The following is a 14,598-nucleotide window of genomic DNA, read 5'->3' on the forward strand; positions in this document are numbered from 1 at the left end:
CACCTTGGAGAAAATTGTATACAAAAACTAGTAAAGGACTAGCTCGTAACTGGCCTTGATTATGATGTAACCAATGATATACACTTTTGTGAACCTTGCGTGGATGGAAAACTCCATCGTTCCTCATTTCCAAAATCCGGTGAAAAGCGATCCATTCAACTCCTAGGAATCGTGCATAGCGATATATATGGAAGGATAGAGGCAAAATCGGTTGGTGGCGCGGAATATTTCATCACATTTATTGATGATGAATCAAGATTTGTTTGAATATACGTGCTCAAGCACAAGAGAGATGCTTTTAAAATGTTCCTGGAATGCAAAGCTATGGTAGAGAAATTAACTGGGCATAATATAAAAACCCTATGCACTGACAATGGTGGAGAATACACTTCAAGAGAATTTGAAGATTATTTGAAAAGGGAGGGTATTCCACATGAATATACTGTTCCCAAAACTCCAGAGCAAAATGGAGTAGCCGAAAGAATGAATCTAACATTAGTGGAAACAGTCCGAGCAATGTTATCAGATTCGAAGCTGCCTAATAAATTTTGGACATAAGCCTTATCCACGGCTTCATATATTCGAAACCGAAGCCCAACAACTGCTGTACAGGATATGACGCCATATGAGGTATTGAAGGGTCGCAAACCTAATGTGAAACATTTACGCATTTTTGGATGTAATGCTTTCGTCCACGCACCAAAGGATGAAAGATTTAAAATAGATTACAAAGCAAATAAATGCATATTTCTTGGCTATGCTATTGGCGTAAAGGGGTCTATGATACCAGAAAATCTAGAGTATTCCATAGTAGAGATGTCATATTTAATGAAACAGGTTCAATAGCTGAACAGGAGAAAAAGGAAGTAGCAAACCCATCTCCAGTAGAAATTGAATATCAAGACAGCTATGATGATGATGATGATGATGACAACTTGCAAGAGGTGGAAGGACCTAGTGAAAACACACAAGGATCAGTACCTCAAAGATCATTAAGAATAAAGAAAACTCCAGATAGATATCGTGAATGGGTTTACATAGCTCATAGTTTTAATGACTCATTGACGATGAGAGAAGCACTTTTCAGTTCGGAGAAAATGAATGGATGAAAGCAATGGAAAATGAAATTTCCTCTTTACATACTAATAAAGTATGGGATCTTATGGAATTGCCGAGTGGACGAAAAACTATTGGTAGCAAGTGGGTATTTAAACGGAAGTATGATGCTGACGGACATATGAAGCATTATAAAGCTCGATTAGTAGCTCAAGGATTTCTTCAGAAGCAAGGAATTGATTATGACGAGACCTTTTGCCCAGTCGTCAGATTCGAATCTGTGCGAACTGTTATTGCTTTAGCAGTACAGCATGACATGAAGCTACATCAATTGGGCATAACCACTGCATTCCTAAATGGTCAACATAAGGAAGAAATTTACATGAAGCAACCAAAGGAGTTTAAAGTTGAAGGAAGAGAACATCTTATCTGTAAACTGAAGCGAAGCATCTATGGCTTGAAACAATCTCCAAAATGTTGGAATGAAACATTGGATTTCCAGTTGATAAAGATGAACTTCAAGCAGTTGGTAGATGATCCCTGTATTTACATACAATATTCAGGGGGAGAAATCTTTATCGTTTCTGTTTCTGTTGATGATATCATTGTGGTAAGCAAATCCTCAACTCGTATTCCAGATTTTGTGAACACTATATCGAAAATTGTCAAAATCAAGGACATGGGAAAACTGTATTATGTTTTGGGTGTTAAGGTTGTTTATCCTCAATCAGGGAAACTATTGATTGAACAACCAGCATATACAGCATAAGTTATGAAATAAATCCCGATGGAAAATTCAAAACCTGTATCAACTCCAATTGATGCTGGGGCAAAATTAATGAAGGCAACTGAAATAAGTAAGCTGGTCAACAAAGAATTATATCAATCAGCAGTTGGAAGTCTGCTGTATCTGTCAACAAGGACACGACCTGATATTGCCTATGCTGTTGGAAATGTTGCAAGATTCTGCTCTCAGCCTACAATGGAACACTGGAAGTCTGTAAAGCATATCTTTCGTTACTTAAATGGTACACGAGTATACGATTTATTGTATGACAAGGAGAACGCTAACACTCTCGAGGGATACTCAGATGCAGACTGGGCTGGTGATTTAGATGATCGCAGATCAACATCTGGTTATTTGTTTAAATTAAGTGGAACTGCTGTCAGCTGGAGAAGTAAAAGGCAAACTTGTGTTACATTGTCAACAGCTGAAGCTGAATACATGACATTAGCAAATGCGGCACAAGAGACTGTTTGGATGCAGCGCCTTCAAGGTGCTTTATCAAGAACCTCAGTTACACCAACACTTATCTACGAGAACAATCATTCAGCAATATGTATGACAAAGAATCCACAGCATCATGGAAGGGCCAAACATATTGACATTAAATTCCACTATATTCGAGAGCAGGTGGAAAAAACACAGTTAAACTGTCAGAGTAAAGACATGGTAGCAGACATATTAACAAAAGGACTTGTAAACACACAGTTTGTGAAGCTCAGGGAACTGTTAGGTCTTAAAGAACTAGAAATTTAGACTCTCAGCAATTGAGGAGGAGTGTTAAAAATATCAATGTCCGACAGTCTAAAAGAGTTATCTGCTCTTGTTCAAGAAAATTATGTAGGGATTACTCCATTTGTACTTTTTTTTCTTTCAATGTAAATAAAAGAGAACGTCTCGTTCGGATTTTACTCTAAGCTAACAATCCATCGTTCTGGTTATTTTTAACTATGGAGTATAAAGATTGAAGCAAGCGAGGTATGTACACGTGTATAACCGTTTGATTATTTCTCTTCAATTATTGCCGTGACTGTTGTCAGGGTTATTATGTGAAATCTTTAGTCGTAAACTCGTTGTTGCATCTCCAATTGTAAATAAAAATATAAATAAAATATTTGGGTTTAGCAAAGATCTGAGGTGCTAAAACATATGTTTTTTCTCAAAATAAGAAAAAATAAAATAAAAATAAATTTCTATCGATTGTCCTTCGGTATATTTTTTGTATCAGCATTTAACCAACCGTTTTTTTTTTTGGTTTTTTTTTTCGTATTACATTTTTTACTCACATTTCTACATTTTATTTGTTTAAGAATTTTAACCTCAAGAAAACGAACATGCATAAACGCAAAAACGAATATACATAAACCCAAAAACCCGTAAAAATTTCACTTTCATTTTCTAATTTTAAATATATAAAACCTATGTTAAACCTAATAGAGATGAGGCGATTAGGAAATGGGATGTTTATTTGGAAAAATAAAAAAATAAAAACATAGTGCTCTGTGACAGAAATTAGAACTAAACGATGTCTCAAAACAATGTAAAAACAATAAGCAGTTGATCGTCACATAGAATCAGATGAAGTATTAGTGACAGGAATAAAAGAAAAAAAAATAAACATTAGAAAAATCTAAAAATAATTGCTTGTAACCAACGAAACGAATATTTGCAATAATGATAATAAATGATCAATTTTAATCGGACGTTTGAAACCGAATTTTTACGACGATTATCTTGGGTTTATGTATTCGATTTCTTGAGGTTAGCATTCTTAAACAAATAAAATGTAGAAATGCGAGAAAAAATGAAATACGAAAAAGGAAACAATTTGTTAAAATGCTGATACAAAAAAATAATAGTAAAATGGAATTTACAGGTTTGTTCCTAATTGTATGGGGACGAAAATGTCAAAACTAGAAATCTACGCGTGCAAGACATATTTGAATGCAGAAGTCTGAAACTGGATGTACGGTTTTATCAAAAGGGCAAGCTAATCCGAGTTATACATTTACTAAAATGCCGTGACTCATCGGGTTAGCGTATGTTATAGCTATCTATGGAATAGTGTGTATATGGAATTAATGTATAAGCGTGATATTAGGATTGAATCTTTTTAACATAACGTAAATGTATCAATAACACTTGCTCAATGGGAATACACTGCCTAAATATACCCATTATATATATATATATATATATATATATATATATATATATATATATATATAGTGCGTGTGTGTGTCAGAGTACAGAAATCATTGTGCGAAAGTATATTAAAATGGAAAGAAATAGATTTACAAATTTCTCTGAGTCATTTAAACATTCAATCTAATTATACTTCCAGCATATATGTGGTAGATTTCATACACACACACACACACACACACACACACACACACACACACACACACACACACACACATGTATATATATATATATAGAGAGAGATATGTTATTTGTTTTTGCGATACGTTTTGAACGAATTCAATCGTTTACGAAAGTGCATTTTTACCTTTGGCTCCGTGTTTTGACAAACTTCTGGGTTTGGCTTTTACTCCTGATCTGAAATGGAACACGTACATCAATTCTGTTGCCAAGGTCGCTGGAAAGATGGTGGGATCCTTCTACCGCCCCAGAAGATATCTCACTAATGATGCTATTCTCTATCTATATAAAAGCCAAGTACGTCCAAGGATGGAATACTGTTGCCATATCTGGGCAGGAGCTGCTAAAAACAGCCTATCCTGCCTTGACAGAGTACAAAATAGACTTCGTGGCTTAGTGGGGGATGCCCTTTTCTCTACCCTGCAACCTCTCTCCCACAGAAGAGACGTTGCGAGCCTATCCTTGTTTTATCGTTATTTCCATGGCAGGTGCTCGTCTGAACTTCAATCTCTGCCCCCCTCGCCAATCTTTCACGAAAAACACCTGTCTAGCTGAATCCACTTTGAAAAATTTCCCGCACTCTTTATCTGTGCCTAAATCAAAACGTGGATTCCATGAACAAAGCTTCTTTCTTAGAACTGCACACCTGTGGAACTCTGTTCCATCTGCCTGCTTCTCACCTGACTACAACTTGGATGTGTTCAAGTCTAACGTTTACAAATTCCTAATGAACCGCCCCCTTAAGTAAACACTTCATCAAATCTCCACACTAACGTAATGTACTTACAGTAACCCTTATCCCTGAGTGGCTTCCGGGCCTTGATACGTGGTGATCACTGTGTAAAAAACAAATAAAAAACAAAACAAACCTAAATGCGGGTTAGGATTTATTTCCCCTTTAACTAATTTGATAACTCCGTATAAGTAGCGGCAAATATTTTTTTTTTTAAATATAATTATCTGCTGACACATGTTTCGTAGTCTACAACTCTTCAGAGAGATTCGAAATCGGGACCCCATTGGAAGAAGCCTGTACACTTATATATATATATATATATATATATATATATATATATATATATATATATATATATATATATATATATATATATATATATATATATATATATATATAATTATTATTATTATTAAATGAATCATTTACCAATGCATTATTTGTTTTTTTTTATGATAAGGTGCAGCGAACTATGTAGTATGGCATACTTTGGATATAAGTTTATATATATAATACTACATTACTCTAAAAGTGTTTCATAAAACACATATCATAGGTAAACCGCTATAACGTTTGGCATTTTTCCACACAATAAACTGTAAATAATGCTATGGAATGATTTTAATTGTAAAATAAAAACTAAGACGTAGAAAAGTAACTGATATCGTGTTTGGTTACTGTTGCAGTAAGAAATCTACTCTAATTACTTAAGGAGACTGAAATAGAATTTACCGGTTAAATAGTTTATATAACAGAGTTCTTTTTTCTTAACATACCAGTTAACGATGATATGTCACATGGTTGCATTTTCAACAGTTACTTAATGTGCCATCTTTTGTGATTCTTTAATAAAAATGTAAGTGTTATTTTAGGTGTTGATAGTTAAGCAGACATTTTGTAATAATGTTCGAAAAGAATACTTAACATTATTAAATTATCATTGATAACAAATTATATCGGCGGTACATTCTAAGCAAAACATGTTATTTCCGTAATAAACATGTGTAATGTGACAAAAATATCAACCAGACAAAAAAGTGTTTACAATTTTATCAGACTTGTCATTTGATTAAAATAAAATTAACCTAAAATAAAACAAAATGATTCTAATCTTTAGCTAAAACAATAGTTGAAATATTAGCAGAAGGAAAACCATTTTAATCGCGTACAACTATATACTTGATAAAGAAACTGTTTTTATTTTAATATGTAAAGATATCAAGTAGTTTTTATTGTTTATTTTTACATAAAATGTTTTTTCGCAAACGATTCCAATTTAGTCTTACAAAGATTTTGAACGCTATTTGTGAAAAATATTTCTCAGTCTAGAAAAATAAACCTCATTAGCGCTCTTACACATCGTGCACTCATGATTTGTTCACCAAACCGTCTTGATGCGGAACTTGGTGAAATCACAAATATTTTTCTCAGCAATGGATATCCCATAAATATAATAAAAACTACTATTGAACGTAAAATTGCTACATTTAATAGTGTTAAACGTATTGGTCCATCACGTTGTCCTATTTATTTAAAATTACCATGGTTAGGTCCTGATGGCCTTCATATTGTTGAAAGGCTTTCTTCTGCTATTCAACGTTGTTTTCCATCTACTATGCTTAGAGTAGTTTATACAACTCGAACCTTTTTCTCTTCTTTTCGTAAAGATGTTTTGCCAACCATTCAAAAGAATTCTGTTGTTTATAAATTTGTTTGTCAGTGTGGAGCTGACTACGTTGGCAAGACATCCCAAAGATTGGAAATGAGAATATCCCAACATATCCCTCGGGATATTCGATTACACCAGGTTTCGAGAACATCCGGGCACTCCCAAGCTCATGAGTCCGCCATCGGTAATCACCTGATTAGTATAAATAGGTGTTCTGACCAATATTCCGATGGTTGGTTTTCTGTTTTATACAGTGCTAGGTCGAACTAACATCTCAATATCATTGAGGCGTTAGTCATTAATAACTCTCGACCTCGCCTGTGTAGACAAAAGATTTTGAAACATCAGTTGGAAATATTTACTGATTTAAAACTACCTGAACAGTGAGAATTATATATATATATTTTTTCTCACTGGTTTTCCAACTGAAACCAATTTCCCTCTTTCCTCATTCGATTCTAAGCTTTTAATTTATCATTCTGACGTTTCCTCTTAGAGGGTAAGACGATAAGGCCTTAAGGAAATTTAAAGAATTCCACCTGCCCGCTTTTTTTGTTTCTTTGATCTTTTTGATTTAAATTAATATATATATATATATATATATATATATATATATATATATATATATATATATATATATATGTTTATCGTGCGCATATTCTTTCTTTAATCTTTTATTCTACTGTACTTGTAGATATATTTTATCAACTTTTGATTAAATACGCCAATAAATACTAATCTACTAATGTGTACCTTCATTATACACAATTTGATAAACACTTGTCTAAATTGTTCAATACGCCAATAAACGCAGGTTTAGTGTATTCATTATTGCGCACATTGATGTCTGACTAATGACAAGGAATTATTTTTTCATCTTTTCTGATTATTTTTGGAATATATAAATTATTTATCAAAATCATTTATAAAGATTTAAAGTTTATTATATATATATATATATATAAGTGGCATTGATGTCTGCCTGAATTATTGGTATACAGACTTTGAAACGTTTTATATATAGGTGGCTTGGTGTTGTGCAAAGTATCGATTTTTAGCGGGTAAAATAGGTTCTAAGAAGTAAAATTTGAAAAACAAAACAGTTGAAACTTCGAAAGCTTAAATCGACGAAACGTTTATTTTTACACATAAATATTCCTTTTTATATTTACGAATGTCATCTTATAAATCTTTTACATGGGAATGCATTTAAAAATGAGAATTCAACATAGGATAGTGAAAAAAAGATAACTCTGTGATATTAAAGTATACAACAGAAAAAATGTTCGAAGATAAACAATTTGAACGATAGCACGTTTTAAAGTTTAAATAAAACATTTATACGGTCATATATTAAAAAAACAATTCAAGATTTATAATAATAATGAAAGACTCCGAATTTTACTTCAGCAACAAACTATCTGCGTTACTAACAAAGACACGAGGTTATGATATATTCACGTAAACAGACACGTAAGTTAATCAATTTTCTGAGTAAATCCAACTGGAAACACTGAATATATTATCTCAGTAAACGTTTTATCTCTTGTGATCCGGACCTTTATGTAGAAACCCAGCATGAAAATGGTGTTACATATAAAATACAACTTGTCTGCTGTTTTCCTCGGAGAGAAGGACGCAAATAAAGTAAAGTATGTACTTTATATCTACTATTATAGTATCATATTATAGTATTATATTACAGTATTATATTATTATAGTATCATATTATAGTATTATGTTACAGTATTGTATTATTATAGTATTATATTACAGTATTATATTATTATAGTATTATAGTATTATATTATTATAGTATCATATTATAGTATTATATTACAGCATTATATTATTGTAGTATCATATTATAGTATTATATTACAGTATTATATTATTATAGTATCATATTATAGTATTATATTACAGTATTATATTACAGTATTATATTATTATAGTATTATAGTATTATATTATTATAGTATCATATTATAGTATTATATTACAGTATTATATTACTATAGTATCATATTATAGTATTATATTACAGTATTATATTATTATAGTATTATATTACAGTATTATATTATTATAGTATTATATTATAGTATTATATTACAGTATTATATTATTATATTATAGTATTATATTATAGTATTATATTGGAGTATTTTATTAGAGAATCACACATGAGAGCAGCATATGTTTAACACAGTGGGGAGTCAGGGAAACGACAAAAGGTAGATATTTGTTAAATGTATTCTAAGTTTCAATACCATATTGTTTTATTTTTTTCACACTTGCAACAATTCAACATAATGCTGCAGGTAACATAACAGCTGCGCATTTCGAAACAATTGACTAACAATAAATACTTGTACTGTTATTTTTGATGTCGTTCTCTTTCAATATAAAACTATGTTAAACACGTAAACGGAAATGCGTAACTTAAATCTAAAGCTATTAAAAGCCAGAAAATCATAGTTTGATGTTGGCGTAACGAAATTATCATAGGAAAAATTTCTGGCTATTTTCCGTCTGCGCGAAATTAGTTTAGCTTATCTCAGATCTTCAGGTGTACACGGCTGTCCTCCTAATTTCTTCTAAGTAGAAAATTTTATAAAGAGATTGTATAACCTAATCATATTAGTTAGTAAAACTTTTTCTTATCTCCAATGTTGAATAATACACTATTATATTCACATGATTGCAACAAATGAAACTACCTAACGTACCTGTTTAAATAACACAGCAAAATCAACCGCTTCATTCCTTATACAATAAAAATACAAAACAAACAAAGAAGCTTGATTATGTAGAAACTAAATCATTTCAAGGAATATATGCGAATAAAATATGAATTATGTTACCTATGGTTGTTATGTGTGGAACGGGTTGTATTGCTGAGATTTTAGATGTGGATGGGCAGTTTGTATTCTTAAGAATATAAGAACTACCGTTCTCATCTTGGTTGTTAATCTCAGCCGATGTAACCTACTCTCGCCTTTAGGTGTATCTTGGCGAAAATGAATATTTCTGTCGAACGCGGGTATATGCTCTGAATTGTGAATTAACGCTTTACTGAACCTACGAAAGTAACATGCTGTGATTTCGTCAACGACCGCAGGGTCCAGGTCTTTAGAAATTCGCAATTGCATGTCAATATCCCCCGTTCTAACTGTTGACCCTTTAAATTCTTACAACTTGGAGCTTTAGTATCAGATACTTTTCTGTCTGCAAGCATTCGTGGAGTAAGAGATAGTCTACACTGTAAAATCACTTTTAATGTACAAATCTCGATATCGCAGATTTGTCATGCAATTTTGTTTAACATTTCAAATATATAAAAATGTTTTTAATATACATTTCTAATTTGTATTACCAAAAAGTAATCTATGTACGGACTCGATAGTACACATTTTAAAATATTAATACATTAACTAATGTATATATATATATATATATATATATATATATATATATATATATCAATAGAAAAATGCGAGCATGAAAGTAATATGGTTAAGCTTAATCACGGAAAATAAAGGACTAGTTGTTAAAACTGAAAAAAAGGAAAAGATTTTCTAAAAAAAATATAATAAATTTATAACTTAAAATATTTCAGCATTAAGAATTAATTATATAATTCTATAAATTGAATTTAAAAATTCTTAATGCTGCAATATTTTAAGTTATAAATTTATTATATTTTTACTAGAATATCTTTTGCTTTTTTTTCAGTTTTAACAACTAGTCCTTTACCTATTTTTTTTTAGCTTAACCATATTACTTTTCATGATCGCATTTTTCTATTGTAATCCATGACATTTCCAAAACTTCCAATAAATTCACTTGTTCTTTGTTTGATTTCAGTTTTATTTTTTTGCCCCTATTAAACAAATATGTAATAACAATGTACGACACTCGTCTGCTATAAATAAAATGCCCTCGATTATCCCCCTTTCATGTTTTATACTCTTTATTTCATTTGTTACTACTCTGTCCTGAAGTGACATGGTGGCTATGGAAACCAGTCATAAAAAACGTATCTCACCTCCTTATTTATTTTTACGATTTGGAACACCCGAAAATTAATCATAACGTTTGTTTTACTGAACGGAAATTGACAATTCTTTTCACAGCATAGCCCAGAAGGTTTTCTATAAACTGTAATAATTGTTTGAAATTTAATTTAAAAAATGAGGGAGCAGTGCAGCTTTAAAGCAGTTCTAAATGACTAAAACTGCTAATTAACCATATATTCAAATACTACAGTGTGTAAATGATATATATATAAATGCAAATCTTGTGCATTACTATACATATATATATTGAAATGAGTGAAACAGATAAAACACTTTGAATTATTTATTTGCAGTAATAAATAAAAAAAAGAAATTATTTATTTGCAGTAATAAAAAAAGAAATTATTTATTTGCAGTAATAAAAAAAGAAATTATTTATTTGCAGTAATAAAAAGAAAGTATTTATTTGCTGTAATAAAGAAAAAAAGAAATTATTTATTTGCTGTAATAAAAAAAGAAATACATACATTACAAAGTAGATAAAGGAACAATAAACATATATTTTGACAATGACTTTTTAAATAAATGAAAAACAAATCAATTAATTCGGAATACATTTTAATAAGGAAACACTGTGTAGTAATGATTCTGTCATCATGTCCGTCCTCACAGGAATTATAGCCTCCGTTTCTGAACATGGCCGATAGCCATTAATCCCGTGCTCTCGTGTAACGAATGAATGCGTGAATGTAGGATTGACATGAAATTCTTAAAGATTAACTAAAATGGCTGAAAAATGGGCTTAAATGACTTAAATACATAAAATTAAAGGACTTAGAATGACTTTAATGAAATAAAGGATGAATTGAATGACCTTAAGAATGACTTGAATGCTTAAACAATAACTGCAATCCTTCAAAAACGACTTGAATGATTTGGAGAATGACTGGTTGTAAAGTGGGTGATATGTGTACATTAAATTAATACAGAAAAGTCATCTCTCACGTTATATCACAATAAATACAGCATGTAGTAAGAACACATATTACATTTTAATGTGAGGAGTGAAGGGGAAATGGGGACCAACTCCCCGGGGATTAGGGGAGGTGGATAGTGGCAATTGGTATGAAGGGTTGCCCCTACATTGGCCAAGGTCTTATATGTGGGATTGCCCCCACATATGGTCTTTGCTTGCAGTATTTGCCGGCACAGATACTACACTTTGATCTTGGCCAAAAGCCCAAGGAAAGCTGTATTTATTTTCTCCCTCACCGAGCAAATTAGGCACAAGGACGATTTTTAATGTGAGGAGTGAATGGAAAATGGGAGCCAACTCCCCGGGGAGTAGGGGAACTGGATAGTGACAATTGGTATGAAGGGTTGCCCCTACATTGACCAAGTTCTTATATGTGGGATTGGTATGTATTTGATCCCCCACCGTGCAAATTAGGCACAAGGCCGATTTTTAATGTGAGGAGTGAAGGGGAAATGGGGACCTACTTATCAGGGATTAGGGGAGCTGGATAGTGACAATTGGCATGAAGGGTTGCCCCTACATTGACCAAAGTCTTATATGTGGGGTGGGATTTCTTTTCTCCCCCACCGAACAAATTAGGCACAAGGCCGATTTTTCATGTGAGGAGTGAAGGGGAAATGGAGACCAAATCCCTGGGGAGTGGGGGAGCTGGATAGTGGCAGTTGGCATGAAGGGTGTCCGATACCTTGACCAAGGTCTTATATGTGGTGTTGCCCCCACATATGGTCTTTGCTTGTAGTATCTGCCGGAACAGATACTACACTTTTAGATATTAAATTTTTTATTCACAGAAGAAAATGCAATAGGGAAAATAAACAAAAAAATTAGGCACAAGGCCAACTCAAAAAGATGGGGGGATGGTGAGGTTAGTTGATCCATCTCGTCTTTGTTGTAAATTTTGAATGATTTTTCTTTCGGCCAGCCTCTTTTATCATGGGTACCCCTTTAAAATAGTATTTATGTGTGTGTGGTGGGAGTTATGTGTGTGTGGTGGGCTACTTAAGCCCAATTTTAAAACATTTTTTATTTATATAAAAAAATACAAAAAAGATAACAATATTAATAAAATTTCATTTGTGTCGAGGGACTTGGGGAGGGGGGAAACCCCGGTTAGTAAGGCCCTCCCAACCCTATCTGAAATGCTAGACCATTCGTTTCACTCTGGTTTGTAAAATGACCAGGGTTTCGCGAGCAGCCTCTAAATGGAGGGGAGAGGGGTTGTGTCCTAAATAGGGAGAAGAGAAAAAATTCGCAGTGAGGGCGGGGAGTGTTAGTGTTTGATTAAATTTCCTCCAAGCTGGGTTGAATTTCGAGAGGAAGGGCGGGCAAAAGTAAAAATTGTTGTTTTTGGAGGCTGGGGATCTTTGAGGCTTTCTATTAAGGGAAACAAAATTTATTCGGCTCGTTGAGAGGCCGAAGGAAGTAGAATTGGAAAGGGGCGGGGGTCCGACAGAAACCCTTGAACAGCGCTCAACACCTAGGCGGGAAACACGTATTCAAATTTGACCCCTCTTCGTACACACAGACTTGCTAATTGTATCCAGCTTCTTTAAAAAGTCACGCGATGCAGCATCTGATCTTTACCCGTAGTTATTGTTTATAGAAAGCGATCAGATCCTGATCAGAAATAGGCAGCACCCCCCGGCCATCTTGCAGTCTCGACGTCCAAATCACCATTCTCGTCACGGCCAGGATTGGTATGCAGACCATTTGTCTCTCCCGGTACCACAGCGGCCTGTTTGGTACAGTAATGTGGCGAGGATGCTCGGGGTCGATGCGAGCCGTCACCTTGCCAACATACGACCAGTACTGGCGGAGTTCGCGGCAATCGAAAAATGCGTGATCAATTGTTTCTGCGGCCGTCGTCCCTAAAGGGGACAGGCAGGCGACTCCAAAAAAAATAAAAACCATAACTGCATTGTATATTGTTGAGGGGAAGCGCTTTTCGGGCCAATCGCCAGGTCAGAGAGAAATCTGAATTGTTCAGATGACTCGAAACTGGTGCCCAGCTCCATGCGGAGCGGATCTCACTCTGCTGCCAACCCAAACGCCCACATAGTGAATCGTCGGCAGCCCCCCTCACTAGATCCTTGTGGAGTTCTTTACGGGTGGCAGTCACAAGGTCACTGGACCCTGGTAGACGTTTTAGTGCGGCCTGGCACTCTTTCAGGAAGGCTGAATCTCTGCGACGACTCGATAGCGGGGTCGAGAATGAGGTCGGGAAAGGCGGCAGTGATCGCGGGGTACCACGGTTGATCATCTTCAAGGTAGTGGCTAAGGAAGGCCAGCCTATCGCCATCCCAAACATCCCTCACACGGACGTTTAATACAGACCTGTCTGCTTACCTAGTGTCTTCCTCTGTCACAAAGGAGCGAGGACAAGAGTTCGACAAGTGCTGTTAGGTGTTATGCAGGCAGAGGAAGTACGGCCAATCGGTAAATGATAAGAGAGAAGACGTATGTGGCGCACGCCTCAGCTCTACCCTTTAAGGAAAGTTTCCTAGGAAACCACACGTCGACCGCAGCTGCCACTTTTGACTGTACCTCCGACCAATTTTTATCAAGCTGGAGACCCGGTCCGAACCACACGCCGAGGATGCGAACCGGGCCATCCTTCCAGCTTAAGGGCGCCGGGAGGTATGCGTTGCCACTCCAGGCGCCCAACCACAGTCCGACCGACTTGCTGCGTGATTCTTTCGTACTGTGCAAGCGCCTACGACACGATCTCAATGTCTCTAAAGCCCGAGACAAAGACCCTGACATCATCGGCGAACGTGGATACCTTGCCAACTGAGCCGCCAGGCAGAGCCATTCCGCACAGGGCCGAATTTGCCTCTCCACGTCTCAGCTTGCGGAGCAGAGGCTACAAGGCCACGGCGTAAAGCAGGGGCGACAGCGGACAACAATGAC

General features: G+C 34.6%; 1 pseudogene; it reads left to right on the forward strand.

The window, feature by feature from the left end:
* The first annotated feature begins 1,843 nt into the window (after positions 1 to 1,843).
* Positions 1,844 to 2,596, forward strand: LOC145276634 (uncharacterized; annotated as a pseudogene).
* The last annotated feature ends 12,002 nt before the right edge of the window (positions 2,597 to 14,598 follow it).

Source organism: Euprymna scolopes, chromosome 5, assembly GCF_053919585.1.
Source record: "Euprymna scolopes isolate OS-2025 chromosome 5, ASM5391958v1, whole genome shotgun sequence".
Taxonomy (NCBI): Eukaryota; Metazoa; Mollusca; class Cephalopoda; order Sepiida; family Sepiolidae; genus Euprymna; species Euprymna scolopes.